The 9,525-nt window shown below is 40.1% G+C and overlaps 27 non-coding genes across 27 annotated transcripts; all 27 read left to right on the top strand.

The window, feature by feature from the left end:
* The first annotated feature begins 12 nt into the window (after positions 1–12).
* On the top strand, positions 13–85 carry TRNAR-ACG (transfer RNA arginine (anticodon ACG)). Its single transcript has one exon. It is a non-coding gene; the product is annotated as a tRNA-Arg (tRNA).
* Positions 86–339: 254 nt separating this feature from the next.
* TRNAR-ACG (transfer RNA arginine (anticodon ACG)) lies at positions 340–412 on the top strand. The gene has a single exon. It is a non-coding gene; the product is annotated as a tRNA-Arg (tRNA).
* An 86-nt stretch (positions 413–498) lies between these two features.
* TRNAR-ACG (transfer RNA arginine (anticodon ACG)) lies at positions 499–571 on the top strand. Its single transcript has one exon. It is a non-coding gene; the product is annotated as a tRNA-Arg (tRNA).
* Positions 572–662: 91 nt separating this feature from the next.
* TRNAR-ACG (transfer RNA arginine (anticodon ACG)) lies at positions 663–735 on the top strand. The gene has a single exon. It is a non-coding gene; the product is annotated as a tRNA-Arg (tRNA).
* Positions 736–820: 85 nt separating this feature from the next.
* Positions 821–893, top strand: TRNAR-UCG (transfer RNA arginine (anticodon UCG)). The gene has a single exon. It is a non-coding gene; the product is annotated as a tRNA-Arg (tRNA).
* An 86-nt stretch (positions 894–979) lies between these two features.
* TRNAR-UCG (transfer RNA arginine (anticodon UCG)) lies at positions 980–1,052 on the top strand. Its single transcript has one exon. It is a non-coding gene; the product is annotated as a tRNA-Arg (tRNA).
* A 413-nt stretch (positions 1,053–1,465) lies between these two features.
* On the top strand, positions 1,466–1,538 carry TRNAR-ACG (transfer RNA arginine (anticodon ACG)). The gene has a single exon. It is a non-coding gene; the product is annotated as a tRNA-Arg (tRNA).
* Positions 1,539–1,623: 85 nt separating this feature from the next.
* On the top strand, positions 1,624–1,696 carry TRNAR-UCG (transfer RNA arginine (anticodon UCG)). Its single transcript has one exon. It is a non-coding gene; the product is annotated as a tRNA-Arg (tRNA).
* A 408-nt stretch (positions 1,697–2,104) lies between these two features.
* On the top strand, positions 2,105–2,177 carry TRNAR-ACG (transfer RNA arginine (anticodon ACG)). Its single transcript has one exon. It is a non-coding gene; the product is annotated as a tRNA-Arg (tRNA).
* Positions 2,178–2,426: 249 nt separating this feature from the next.
* On the top strand, positions 2,427–2,499 carry TRNAR-ACG (transfer RNA arginine (anticodon ACG)). Its single transcript has one exon. It is a non-coding gene; the product is annotated as a tRNA-Arg (tRNA).
* Positions 2,500–2,583: 84 nt separating this feature from the next.
* TRNAR-UCG (transfer RNA arginine (anticodon UCG)) lies at positions 2,584–2,656 on the top strand. Its single transcript has one exon. It is a non-coding gene; the product is annotated as a tRNA-Arg (tRNA).
* Positions 2,657–2,746: 90 nt separating this feature from the next.
* On the top strand, positions 2,747–2,819 carry TRNAR-ACG (transfer RNA arginine (anticodon ACG)). Its single transcript has one exon. It is a non-coding gene; the product is annotated as a tRNA-Arg (tRNA).
* Positions 2,820–3,231: 412 nt separating this feature from the next.
* Positions 3,232–3,304, top strand: TRNAR-ACG (transfer RNA arginine (anticodon ACG)). The gene has a single exon. It is a non-coding gene; the product is annotated as a tRNA-Arg (tRNA).
* Positions 3,305–3,554: 250 nt separating this feature from the next.
* TRNAR-ACG (transfer RNA arginine (anticodon ACG)) lies at positions 3,555–3,627 on the top strand. Its single transcript has one exon. It is a non-coding gene; the product is annotated as a tRNA-Arg (tRNA).
* An 86-nt stretch (positions 3,628–3,713) lies between these two features.
* Positions 3,714–3,786, top strand: TRNAR-UCG (transfer RNA arginine (anticodon UCG)). Its single transcript has one exon. It is a non-coding gene; the product is annotated as a tRNA-Arg (tRNA).
* A 250-nt stretch (positions 3,787–4,036) lies between these two features.
* On the top strand, positions 4,037–4,109 carry TRNAR-UCG (transfer RNA arginine (anticodon UCG)). Its single transcript has one exon. It is a non-coding gene; the product is annotated as a tRNA-Arg (tRNA).
* A 413-nt stretch (positions 4,110–4,522) lies between these two features.
* On the top strand, positions 4,523–4,595 carry TRNAR-UCG (transfer RNA arginine (anticodon UCG)). The gene has a single exon. It is a non-coding gene; the product is annotated as a tRNA-Arg (tRNA).
* Positions 4,596–5,171: 576 nt separating this feature from the next.
* Positions 5,172–5,244, top strand: TRNAR-ACG (transfer RNA arginine (anticodon ACG)). Its single transcript has one exon. It is a non-coding gene; the product is annotated as a tRNA-Arg (tRNA).
* Positions 5,245–5,330: 86 nt separating this feature from the next.
* TRNAR-UCG (transfer RNA arginine (anticodon UCG)) lies at positions 5,331–5,403 on the top strand. The gene has a single exon. It is a non-coding gene; the product is annotated as a tRNA-Arg (tRNA).
* Positions 5,404–5,816: 413 nt separating this feature from the next.
* Positions 5,817–5,889, top strand: TRNAR-UCG (transfer RNA arginine (anticodon UCG)). Its single transcript has one exon. It is a non-coding gene; the product is annotated as a tRNA-Arg (tRNA).
* Positions 5,890–6,301: 412 nt separating this feature from the next.
* Positions 6,302–6,374, top strand: TRNAR-ACG (transfer RNA arginine (anticodon ACG)). The gene has a single exon. It is a non-coding gene; the product is annotated as a tRNA-Arg (tRNA).
* Positions 6,375–6,622: 248 nt separating this feature from the next.
* Positions 6,623–6,695, top strand: TRNAR-ACG (transfer RNA arginine (anticodon ACG)). The gene has a single exon. It is a non-coding gene; the product is annotated as a tRNA-Arg (tRNA).
* Positions 6,696–6,781: 86 nt separating this feature from the next.
* Positions 6,782–6,854, top strand: TRNAR-UCG (transfer RNA arginine (anticodon UCG)). The gene has a single exon. It is a non-coding gene; the product is annotated as a tRNA-Arg (tRNA).
* A 409-nt stretch (positions 6,855–7,263) lies between these two features.
* TRNAR-UCG (transfer RNA arginine (anticodon UCG)) lies at positions 7,264–7,336 on the top strand. Its single transcript has one exon. It is a non-coding gene; the product is annotated as a tRNA-Arg (tRNA).
* Positions 7,337–7,749: 413 nt separating this feature from the next.
* Positions 7,750–7,822, top strand: TRNAR-UCG (transfer RNA arginine (anticodon UCG)). The gene has a single exon. It is a non-coding gene; the product is annotated as a tRNA-Arg (tRNA).
* A 735-nt stretch (positions 7,823–8,557) lies between these two features.
* Positions 8,558–8,630, top strand: TRNAR-UCG (transfer RNA arginine (anticodon UCG)). The gene has a single exon. It is a non-coding gene; the product is annotated as a tRNA-Arg (tRNA).
* A 413-nt stretch (positions 8,631–9,043) lies between these two features.
* TRNAR-UCG (transfer RNA arginine (anticodon UCG)) lies at positions 9,044–9,116 on the top strand. Its single transcript has one exon. It is a non-coding gene; the product is annotated as a tRNA-Arg (tRNA).
* The last annotated feature ends 409 nt before the right edge of the window (positions 9,117–9,525 follow it).

The raw sequence follows: 9,525 nt of genomic DNA, 5'->3' as shown, positions 1-9,525 counted from the left end.
TCAACCTCTAACGGGCTTGTGGCGCAATGGATAACGCGTCTGCCTACGGAGCAGAAGATTCCAGGTTCGAGTCCTGGCAAGCTCGGTATTACCATTGGGAGATGATTATTAGAGTATAACGAAGGGAAATTTATAATATTGCAATGCTTCAATAGCATTTTGATCAACCTCTAACGGGCTTGTGGCGTTATGGATAACGCGTCTGCCTTCGAAGCAGAAAATTCCCGGTTCGAGTCCTGGCAAGCTCGGGATTAACATTTAAAGATGATTATTAGAGAATAACGGAAGGGAAATTTATAATATTGCAATGCTTCAATAGCATTTTGATCAACCTCTAACGGGCTTGTGGCGCAAGGGTTAACGCGTCTGCCTACGGAGCAGCAGATTCCAGGTTCGAGTCCTGGCAAGCTCTATGTTTATTTTCGTAAAAGATCTTTTATGCGTCATAAAGAATGCATAAATACAATGTTTGGAAATTTTATTTATAATACGAAGCTAGGGCTTGTGGCGCAATGGATAACACGTCTGCCTACGGAGCAGAAGATTCCAGGTTCGAGTCCTGGCAAGCTCGTTGTTACCATTTAAAGATGATTATTAGAGTGTAACGGAAGGGAAATTTATAATATTGCAATGTTTCAATAGCATTTTGATCAACCTCTAACGGGCTTGTGGCGCAATGAATAACGCGTCTGCCTACGGAGCAGAAGATTCCAGGTTCGAGTCCTGGCAAGCTCGTTGTTTATTTTCGTAAAAGATCTTTTATGCGTCATAAAGAATGCACAAATACAATGTTTGGAAATTTTTTTATAATACGAAGCTAGGGCTTGTGGCGTAATGGATAACGCGTCTGCCTTCGAAGCAGAAGATTCCAGGTTCGAGTCCTGGAAAGCTCGTTGTTTATTTTCGTAAAAGATCTTTTATGCGTCATAAAGAATGCATAAATACAATGTTTGGAAATTTTATTTATAATACGAAGCTAGGGCTTGTGGCGTAATGGATAACGTGTCTGCCTTCGAAGCAGAAGATTCCGGGTTAGAGTCCTGGCAAGCTCGGTATTACCATTTAAAGATTATTATTAGAGTATAACGGAAGGGAAATTTATAATATTGCAATGCTTCTATAGCATTTTGACCAACCTATAGCGGGCTTGTGGCGCAATGAATTACGCGTGTGCCTACGGAGCAGAAGATTCCAGGTTCGAGTCCTGGCAAGCTCTATGTTTATTTTCGTAAAAGATCTTTTATGCGTCATAAAGAATGCATAAATACAATGTTTGGAAATTTTATTTATAATACGAAGCTAGGGCTTGTGGCGTAATGGATAACGTGTCTGCCTTCGAAGGAGAAGATTCCGGGTTAGAGTCCTGGCAAGCTCGTTAATACCATTTAAAGATGATTATTAGAGTATAACGAAGGGAAATTTATAATATTGCAATGCTTCAATGGCATTTTGATCAACCTCTAACGGGCTTGTGGCGCAATGGATAACGCGTCTGCCTACGGAGCAAAAGATTCCAGGTTCGAGTCCTGGCAAGCTCGTTGTTTATTTTCGTAAAAGATCTTTTATGCGTCATAAAGAATGCACAAATACAATGTTTGGAAATTTTTTTATAATACGAAGCTAGGGCTTGTGGCGTAATGGATAACGCGTCTGCCTTCGAAGCAGAAGATTCCAGGTTCGAGTCCTGGCAAGCTCGTTGTTTATTTTCGTAAAAGATCTTTTATGCGTCATAAAGAATGCATAAATACAATGTTTGGAAATTTTATTTATAATACGAAGCTAGGGCTTGTGGTGTAATGGATAACGTGTCTGCCTTCGAAGGAGAAGATTCCGGGTTAGAGTCCTGGCAAGCTCGTTAATACCATTTAAAGATGATTATTAGAGTATAACGAAGGGAAATTTATATTATTGCAATGCTTCAATAGCATTTTGATCAACCTCTAACGGGCTTGTGGCGCAATGAATTACGCGTGTGCCTACGGAGCAGAAGATTCCAGGTTCGAGTCCTGGCAAGCTCGTTGTTTATTTTCGTAAAAGATCTTTTATGCGTCATAAAGAATGCATCAAAACACTGTTTGGAAATTTTATTTATAATACGAAGGTAGGGCTTGTGGCGTAATGGATAACGTGTCTGCCTACGAAGCAGAAGATTCCAGGTTCGAGTCCTGGCAAGCTCGTTAATACCATTTAAAGATGATTATTAGAGTATAACGAAGGGAAATTTATATTATTGCAATGCATCAATAGCATTTTGATCAACCGCTAACGGGCTTGTGGCGCAATGAATTACGCGTGTGCCTACGGAGCAGAAGATTCCAGGTTCGAGTCCTGGCAAGCTCGTTGTTTATTTTCGTAAAAGATCTTTTATGCGTCATAAAGAATGCATCAAAACACTGTTTGGAAATTTTATTTATAATACGAAGGTAGGGCTTGTGGCGTAATGGATAACGTGTCTGCCTACGAAGCAGAAGATTCCAGGTTCGAGTCCTGGCAAGCTCGTTGTTTATTTTCGTAAAAGATCTTTTGTGTCATAAAGAATGCATAAATACAATGTTTGGAAATTTTATTTATAATACGAAGCTAGGGCTTGTGGCGTGATGGATAACGTGTCTGCCTTCGAAGCAGAAGATTCCGGGTTCGAGTCCTGGCAAGCTCGGTATTACCATTTAAAGATGATTATTAGAGTATAACGAAGGGAAATTTATAATATTGCAATGCTTCAATAGCATTTTGATCAACCTCTAACGGGCTTGTGGCGCAATGGATAACGCGTCTGCCTACGGAGCAGAAGATTCCAGGTTCGAGTCCTGGCAAGCTCGTTGTTTATTTTTGTAAAAGATCTTTTATGCGTCATAAAGAATGCATAAATGCAATGTTTGGAAAATGTTTTTATAACACGAAGCAAGGGCTTGACGCGTAATGGGTAACGCGTCTGCCTTCGAAGCAAAAAATTCCAGGTTCGAGTCCTGGCAAGCTCGGTATTACCATTTGAAGATGATTATTAGAGTATAACGAAGGGAAATTTATAATATTACAATGCTTCAATAGCATTTTTATCAAGCTCTAACGGGCTTGTGGCGCAATGGATAACTCGTCTGCCTTCGAAGCAGAAAATTCCAGGTTCGAGTCCTGGCAAGCTCGGTATTACCATTGAAAGATGATTATTAGAGTATAACGAAGGGAAATTTATAATATTGCAATGCTTCAATAGCATTTTTATCAACCTCTAACGGGCTTGTGGCGCAATGGATAACGCGTCTGCCTACGGAGCAGAAGATTCCAGGTTCGAGTCCTGGCAAGCTCGTTGTTTATTTTCGTAAAAGATCTTTTATGCGTCATAAAGAATGCATCAAAACACTGTTTGGAAATTTTATTTATAATACGAAGCTAGGGCTTGTGTCGCAATGGATAACGCGTCTGCCTTCGAAGCAGAAGATTCCCGGTTCGTGTCCTGGCAAGCTCGGGATTAACATTTAAAGATAATTATTAGAGAATAGCGGAAGGGAAATTTATAATATTGCAATGCTTCAATAGCATTTTGATCAACATCTAACGGGCTTGTGGCGCAATGGATAACGCGTCTGCTTACGGAGCAGAAGATTCCAGGTTCGAGTCCTGGCAAGCTCTATGTTTATTTTCGTAAAAGATCTTTTATGCGTCATAAAGAATGCATAAATACAATGTTTGGAAATTTTATTTATAATACGAAGCTAGGGCTTGTGGCGTAATGGATAACGTGTCTGCCTTCGAAGCAGAAGATTCCGGGTTAGAGTCCTGGCAAGCTCGGTATTACCATTTAAAGATGATTATTAGAATATAACGGAAGGGAAATTTATAATATTGCAATGCTTCTATAGCATTTTGACCAACCTATAGCGGGCTTGTGGCGCAATGAATTACGCGTGTGCCTACGGAGCAGAAGATTCCAGGTTCGAGTCCTGGCAAGCTCTATGTTTATTTTCGTAAAAGATCTTTTATGCGTCATAAAGAATGCATAAATACAATGTTTGGAAATTTTATTTATAATACGAAGCTAGGGCTTGTGGCGTAATGGATAACGTGTCTGCCTTCGAAGCAGAAGATTCCGGGTTAGAGTCCTGGCAAGCTCGGTATTACCATTTAAAGATGATTGTTAGAGTATAACGGAAGGGAAATTTATAATATTGCAATGCTTCAATAGCATTTTGATCAACCTCTAACGGGCGTGCGGCGCAATGGATAACGCGTCTGCCTACGGAGCAGAAGATTCCAGGTTCGAGTCCTGGCAAGCTCGTTGTTTATTTTTGTAAAAGATCTTTTATGCGTCATAAAGAATGCATAAATACAATGTTTGGAAAATTTTTTTATAACACGAAGCAAGGGCTTGACGCGTAATGGGTAACGCGTCTGCCTTCGAAGCAGAAAATTCCAGGTTCGAGTCCTGGCAAGCTCGGTATTACCATTTGAAGATGATTATTAGAGTATAACGAAGGGAAATTTATAATATTGCAATGCTTCAATAGCATTTTTATCAAGCTCTAACGGGCTTGTGGCGCAATGGATAACGCGTCTGCCTTCGAAGCAGAAAATTCCAGGTTCGAGTCCTGGCAAGCTCGGTATTACCATTGAGAGATGATTATTAGAGTATAACGAAGGGAAATTTATAATATTGCAATGCTTCAATAGCATTTTGATCAACCTCTAACGGGCTTGTGGCGTTATGGATAACGCGTCTGCCTTCGAAGCAGAAGATTCCCGGTTCGAGTCCTGGCAAGCTTGGGATTAACATTTAAAGATGATTATTAGAGAATAACGGAAGGGAAATTTATAATATTGCAATGCTTCAATAGCATTTTGATCAACATAAAATGCTAGTGGCGCAAGGGTTAACGCGTCTGCGTACGGAGCAGCAGATTCCAGGTTCGAGTCCTGGCAAGCTCTATGTTTATTTTCGTAAAAGATCTTTTATGCGTCATAAAGAATGCATAAATACAATGTTTGGAAATTTTATTTATAATACGAAGCTAGGGCTTGTGGCGTAATGGATAACGTGTCTGCCTTCGAAGGAGAAGATTTCGGGTTAGAGTCCTGGCAAACTCGTTAATACCATTTAAAGATGATTATTAGAGTATAACGGAAGGGAAAATTTATAATATTGCAATGCTTCAATAGCATTTTGATCAACCTCTAACGGGCGTGTGGCGCAATGGATAACGCGTCTGCCTACGGAGCAGAAGATTCCAGGTTCGAGTCCTGGCAAGCTCGTAGTTTATTTTCGTAAAAGATCTTTTATGCGTCATAAAGAATGCATAAAAACACTGTTTGGAAATTTTATTTATAATACGAAGCTAGGGCTTGTGGCGTGATGGATAACGTGTCTGCCTTCGAAGCAGAAGATTCCGGGTTCGAGTCCTGGCAAGCTCGGTATTACCATTTAAAGATGATTATTAGAGTATAACGGAAGGGAAATTTATAATATTGCAATGCTTCAATAGCATTTTGATCAACCTCTAACGGGCTTGTGACGCAATGGATAACGCGTCTGCCTACGGAGCAGAAGATTCCTGGTTCGAGTCCTGGCAAGCTCGTTGCTTATTTTTGTAAAAGATCTTTTATGCGTCATAAAGAATGCATAAATACAATGTTTGGAAAATGTTTTTATAACACGAAGCAAGGGCTTGACGCGTAATGGGTAACGCGTCTGCCTACGAAGCAGAAAATTCCAGGTTCGAGTCCTGGTAAGCTCGGTATTACCATTTGAAGATGATTATTAGAGTATAACGAAGGGAAATTTATAATATTGCAATGCTTCAATAGCATTTTTATCAAGCTCTAACGGCCTTGTGGCGCAATGGATAACGCGTCTGCCTTCGAAGCAGAAAATTCCAGGTTCGAGTCCTGGCAAGCTCGGTATTACCATTTAAAGATGATTATTAGAGTATAACGAAGGGAAATTTATAATATTGCAATGCTTCAATAGCATTTTGATCAACCTCTAACGGGCTTGTGGCGCAATGGATGACGCGTCTGCCTACGGAGCAGAAGATTCTTGGTTCGAGTCCTGGCAAGCTCGTTGCTTATTTTTGTAAAAGATCTTTTATGCGTCATAAAGAATGCATAAATACAATGTTTGGAAAATGTTTTTATAACACGAAGCAAGGGCTTGACGCGTAATGGGTAACGCGTCTGCCTTCGAAGCAGAAAATTCCAGGTTCGAGTCCTGGTAAGCTCGGTATTACCATTTGAAGATGATTATTAGAGTATAACGAAGGGAAATTTATAATATTGCAATGCTTCAATAGCATTTTTATCAAGCTCTAACGGGCTTGTGGCGCAATGGATAACGCGTCTGCCTACGGAGCAGAAGATTCCTGGTTCGAGTCCTGGCAAGCTCGTTGTTTATTTTTGTAAAAGATCTTTTATGCGTCATAAAGAATGCATAAATACGATGTTTGGAAAATGTTTTTATAACACGAATCAAGGGCTTGACGCGTAATGGGTAACGCGTCTGCCTTCGAAGCGGAAAATTCCAGGTTCGAGTCCTGGCAAGCTCGGTATTACCATTTGAAGATGATTATTAGAGTATAACGAAGGGAAATTTTTAATATTGCAATGCTTCAATAGCATTTGATCAACCTCTAACGGGCTTGTGGCGCAATGGATAACGCGTCTGCCTACGGAGCAGAAGATTCCAGGTTCGAGTCCTGGCAAGCTCGTTGTTTATTTTCGTAAAAGATCTTTTATGCGTCATAAAGAATGCATCAAAACACTGTTTGGAAATTTTATTTATAATACGAAGCTAGGGCTTGTGGCGTAATGGATAACGTGTCTGCCTTCGAAGCAGAAGATTCCAGGTTCGAGTCCTGGCAAGCTCGTTGTTTACATTCGTAAAAGATCTTTTATGCGTCATAAAGAATGCATAAATACAATGTTTGGAAATTTAATTTATAATACGAAGCTAGGGCTTGTGTCGTAATGGATAACGTGTCTGCCTTCGAAGCAGAAGATTCCGGGTTCGAGACCTGGCAAGCTCGGTATTACCATTTAAAGATGATTATTAGAGTATAACGGAAGGGAAATTTATAATATTGCAATGCTTCTATAGCATTTTGACCAACCTATAGCGGGCTTGTGGCGCAATGAATTACGCGTGTGCCTACGGAGCAGAAGATTCCAGGTTCGAGTCCTGGCAAGCTCTATGTTTATTTTCGTAAAAGATCTTTTATGCGTCATAAAGAATGCATAAATACAATGTTTGGAAATTTTATTTATAATACGAAGCTAGGGCTTGTGGCGTAATGGATAACGTGTCTGCCTTCGAAGCAGAAGATTCCGGGTTAGAGTCCTGGCAAGCTCGGTATTACCATTTAAAGATGATTGTTAGAGTATAACGGAAGGGAAATTTATAATATTGCAATGCTTCAATAGCATTTTGATCAACCTCTAACGGGCGTGCGGCGCAATGGATAACGCGTCTGCCTACGGAGCAGAAGATTCCAGGTTCGAGTCCTGGCAAGCTCGTTGTTTATTTTTGTAAAAGATCTTTTATGCGTCATAAAGAATGCATAAATACAATGTTTGGAAAAATTTTTTATAACACGAAGCAAGGGCTTGACGCGTAATGGGTAACGCGTCTGCCTTCGAAGCAGAAAATTCCAGGTTCGAGTCCTGGCAAGCTCGGTATTACCATTTGAAGATGATTATTAGAGTATAACGAAGGGAAATTTATAATATTGCAATGCTTCAATAGCATTTTTATCAAGCTCTAACGGGCTTGTGGCGCAATGGATAACGCGTCTGCCTTCGAAGCAGAAAATTCCAGGTTCGAGTCCTGGCAAGCTCGGTATTACCATTGAGAGATGATTATTAGAGTATAACGAAGGGAAATTTATAATATTGCAATGCTTCAATAGCATTTTGATCAACCTCTAACGGGCTTGTGGCGTTATGGATAACGCGTCTGCCTTCGAAGCAGAAGATTCCCGGTTCGAGTCCTGGCAAGCTTGGGATTAACATTTAAAGATGATTATTAGAGAATAACGGAAGGGAAATTTATAATATTGCAATGCTTCAATAGCATTTTGATCAACATAAAATGCTAGTGGCGCAAGGGTTAACGCGTCTGCGTACGGAGCAGCAGATTCCAGGTTCGAGTCCTGGCAAGCTCTATGTTTATTTTCGTAAAAGATCTTTTATGCGTCATAAAGAATGCATAAATACAATGTTTGGAAATTTTATTTATAATACGAAGCTAGGGCTTGTGGCGTAATGGATAACGTGTCTGCCTTCGAAGGAGAAGATTTCGGGTTAGAGTCCTGGCAAACTCGTTAATACCATTTAAAGATGATTATTAGAGTATAACGGAAGGGAAAATTTATAATATTGCAATGCTTCAATAGCATTTTGATCAACCTCTAACGGGCGTGTGGCGCAATGGATAACGCGTCTGCCTACGGAGCAGAAGATTCCAGGTTCGAGTCCTGGAAAGCTCGTAGTTTATTTTCGTAAAAGATCTTTTATGCGTCATAAAGAATGCATAAAAACACTGTTTGGAAATTTTATTTATAATACGAAGCTAGGGCTTGTGGCGTGATGGATAACGTGTCTGCCTTCGAAGCAGAAGATTCCGGGTTCGAGTCCTGGCAAGCTCGGTATTACCATTTAAAGATGATTATTAGAGTATAACGGAAGGGAAATTTATAATATTGCAATGCTTCAATAGCATTTTGATCAACCTCTTACGGGCTTGTGACGCAATGGATAACGCGTCTGCCTACGGAGCAGAAGATTCCTGGTTCGAGTCCTGGCAAGCTCGTTGCTTATTTTTGTAAAAGATCTTTTATGCGTCATAAAGAATGCATAAATACAATGTTTGGAAAATGTTTTTATAACACGAAGCAAGGGCTTGACGCGTAATGGGTAACGCGTCTGCCTACGAAGCAGAAAATTCCAGGTTCGAGTCCTGGTAAGCTCGGTATTACCATTTGAAGATGATTATTAGAGTATAACGAAGGGAAATTTATAATATTGCAATGCTTCAATAGCATTTTTATCAAGCTCTAACGGCCTTGTGGCGCAATGGATAACGCGTCTGCCTTCGAAGCAGAAAATTCCAGGTTCGAGTCCTGGCAAGCTCGGTATTACCATTTAAAGATGATTATTAGAGTATAACGAAGGGAAATTTATAATATTGCAATGCTTCAATAGCATTTTGATCAACCTCTAACGGGCTTGTGGCGCAATGGATGACGCGTCTGCCTACGGAGCAGAAGATTCTTGGTTCGAGTCCTGGCAAGCTCGTTGCTTATTTTTGTAAAAGATCTTTTATGCGTCATAAAGAATGCATAAATACAATGTTTGGAAAATGTTTTTATAACACGAAGCAAGGGCTTGACGCGTAATGGGTAACGCGTCTGCCTTCGAAGCAGAAAATTCCAGGTTCGAGTCCTGGTAAGCTCGGTATTACCATTTGAAGATGATTATTAGAGTATAACGAAGGGAAATTTATAATATTGCAATGCTTCAATAGCATTTTTATCAAGCTCT

This window comes from Phalangium opilio, unplaced genomic scaffold (assembly GCF_054372755.1).
Source record: "Phalangium opilio isolate 3A_F unplaced genomic scaffold, DU_Popi_V2 ptg000037l_1, whole genome shotgun sequence".
NCBI classification, from domain to species: domain Eukaryota; kingdom Metazoa; phylum Arthropoda; class Arachnida; order Opiliones; family Phalangiidae; genus Phalangium; species Phalangium opilio.
The sequence above is the reverse complement of the archived record's forward strand: the minus strand, read 5'-3'. Positions and strand labels throughout refer to the sequence as shown.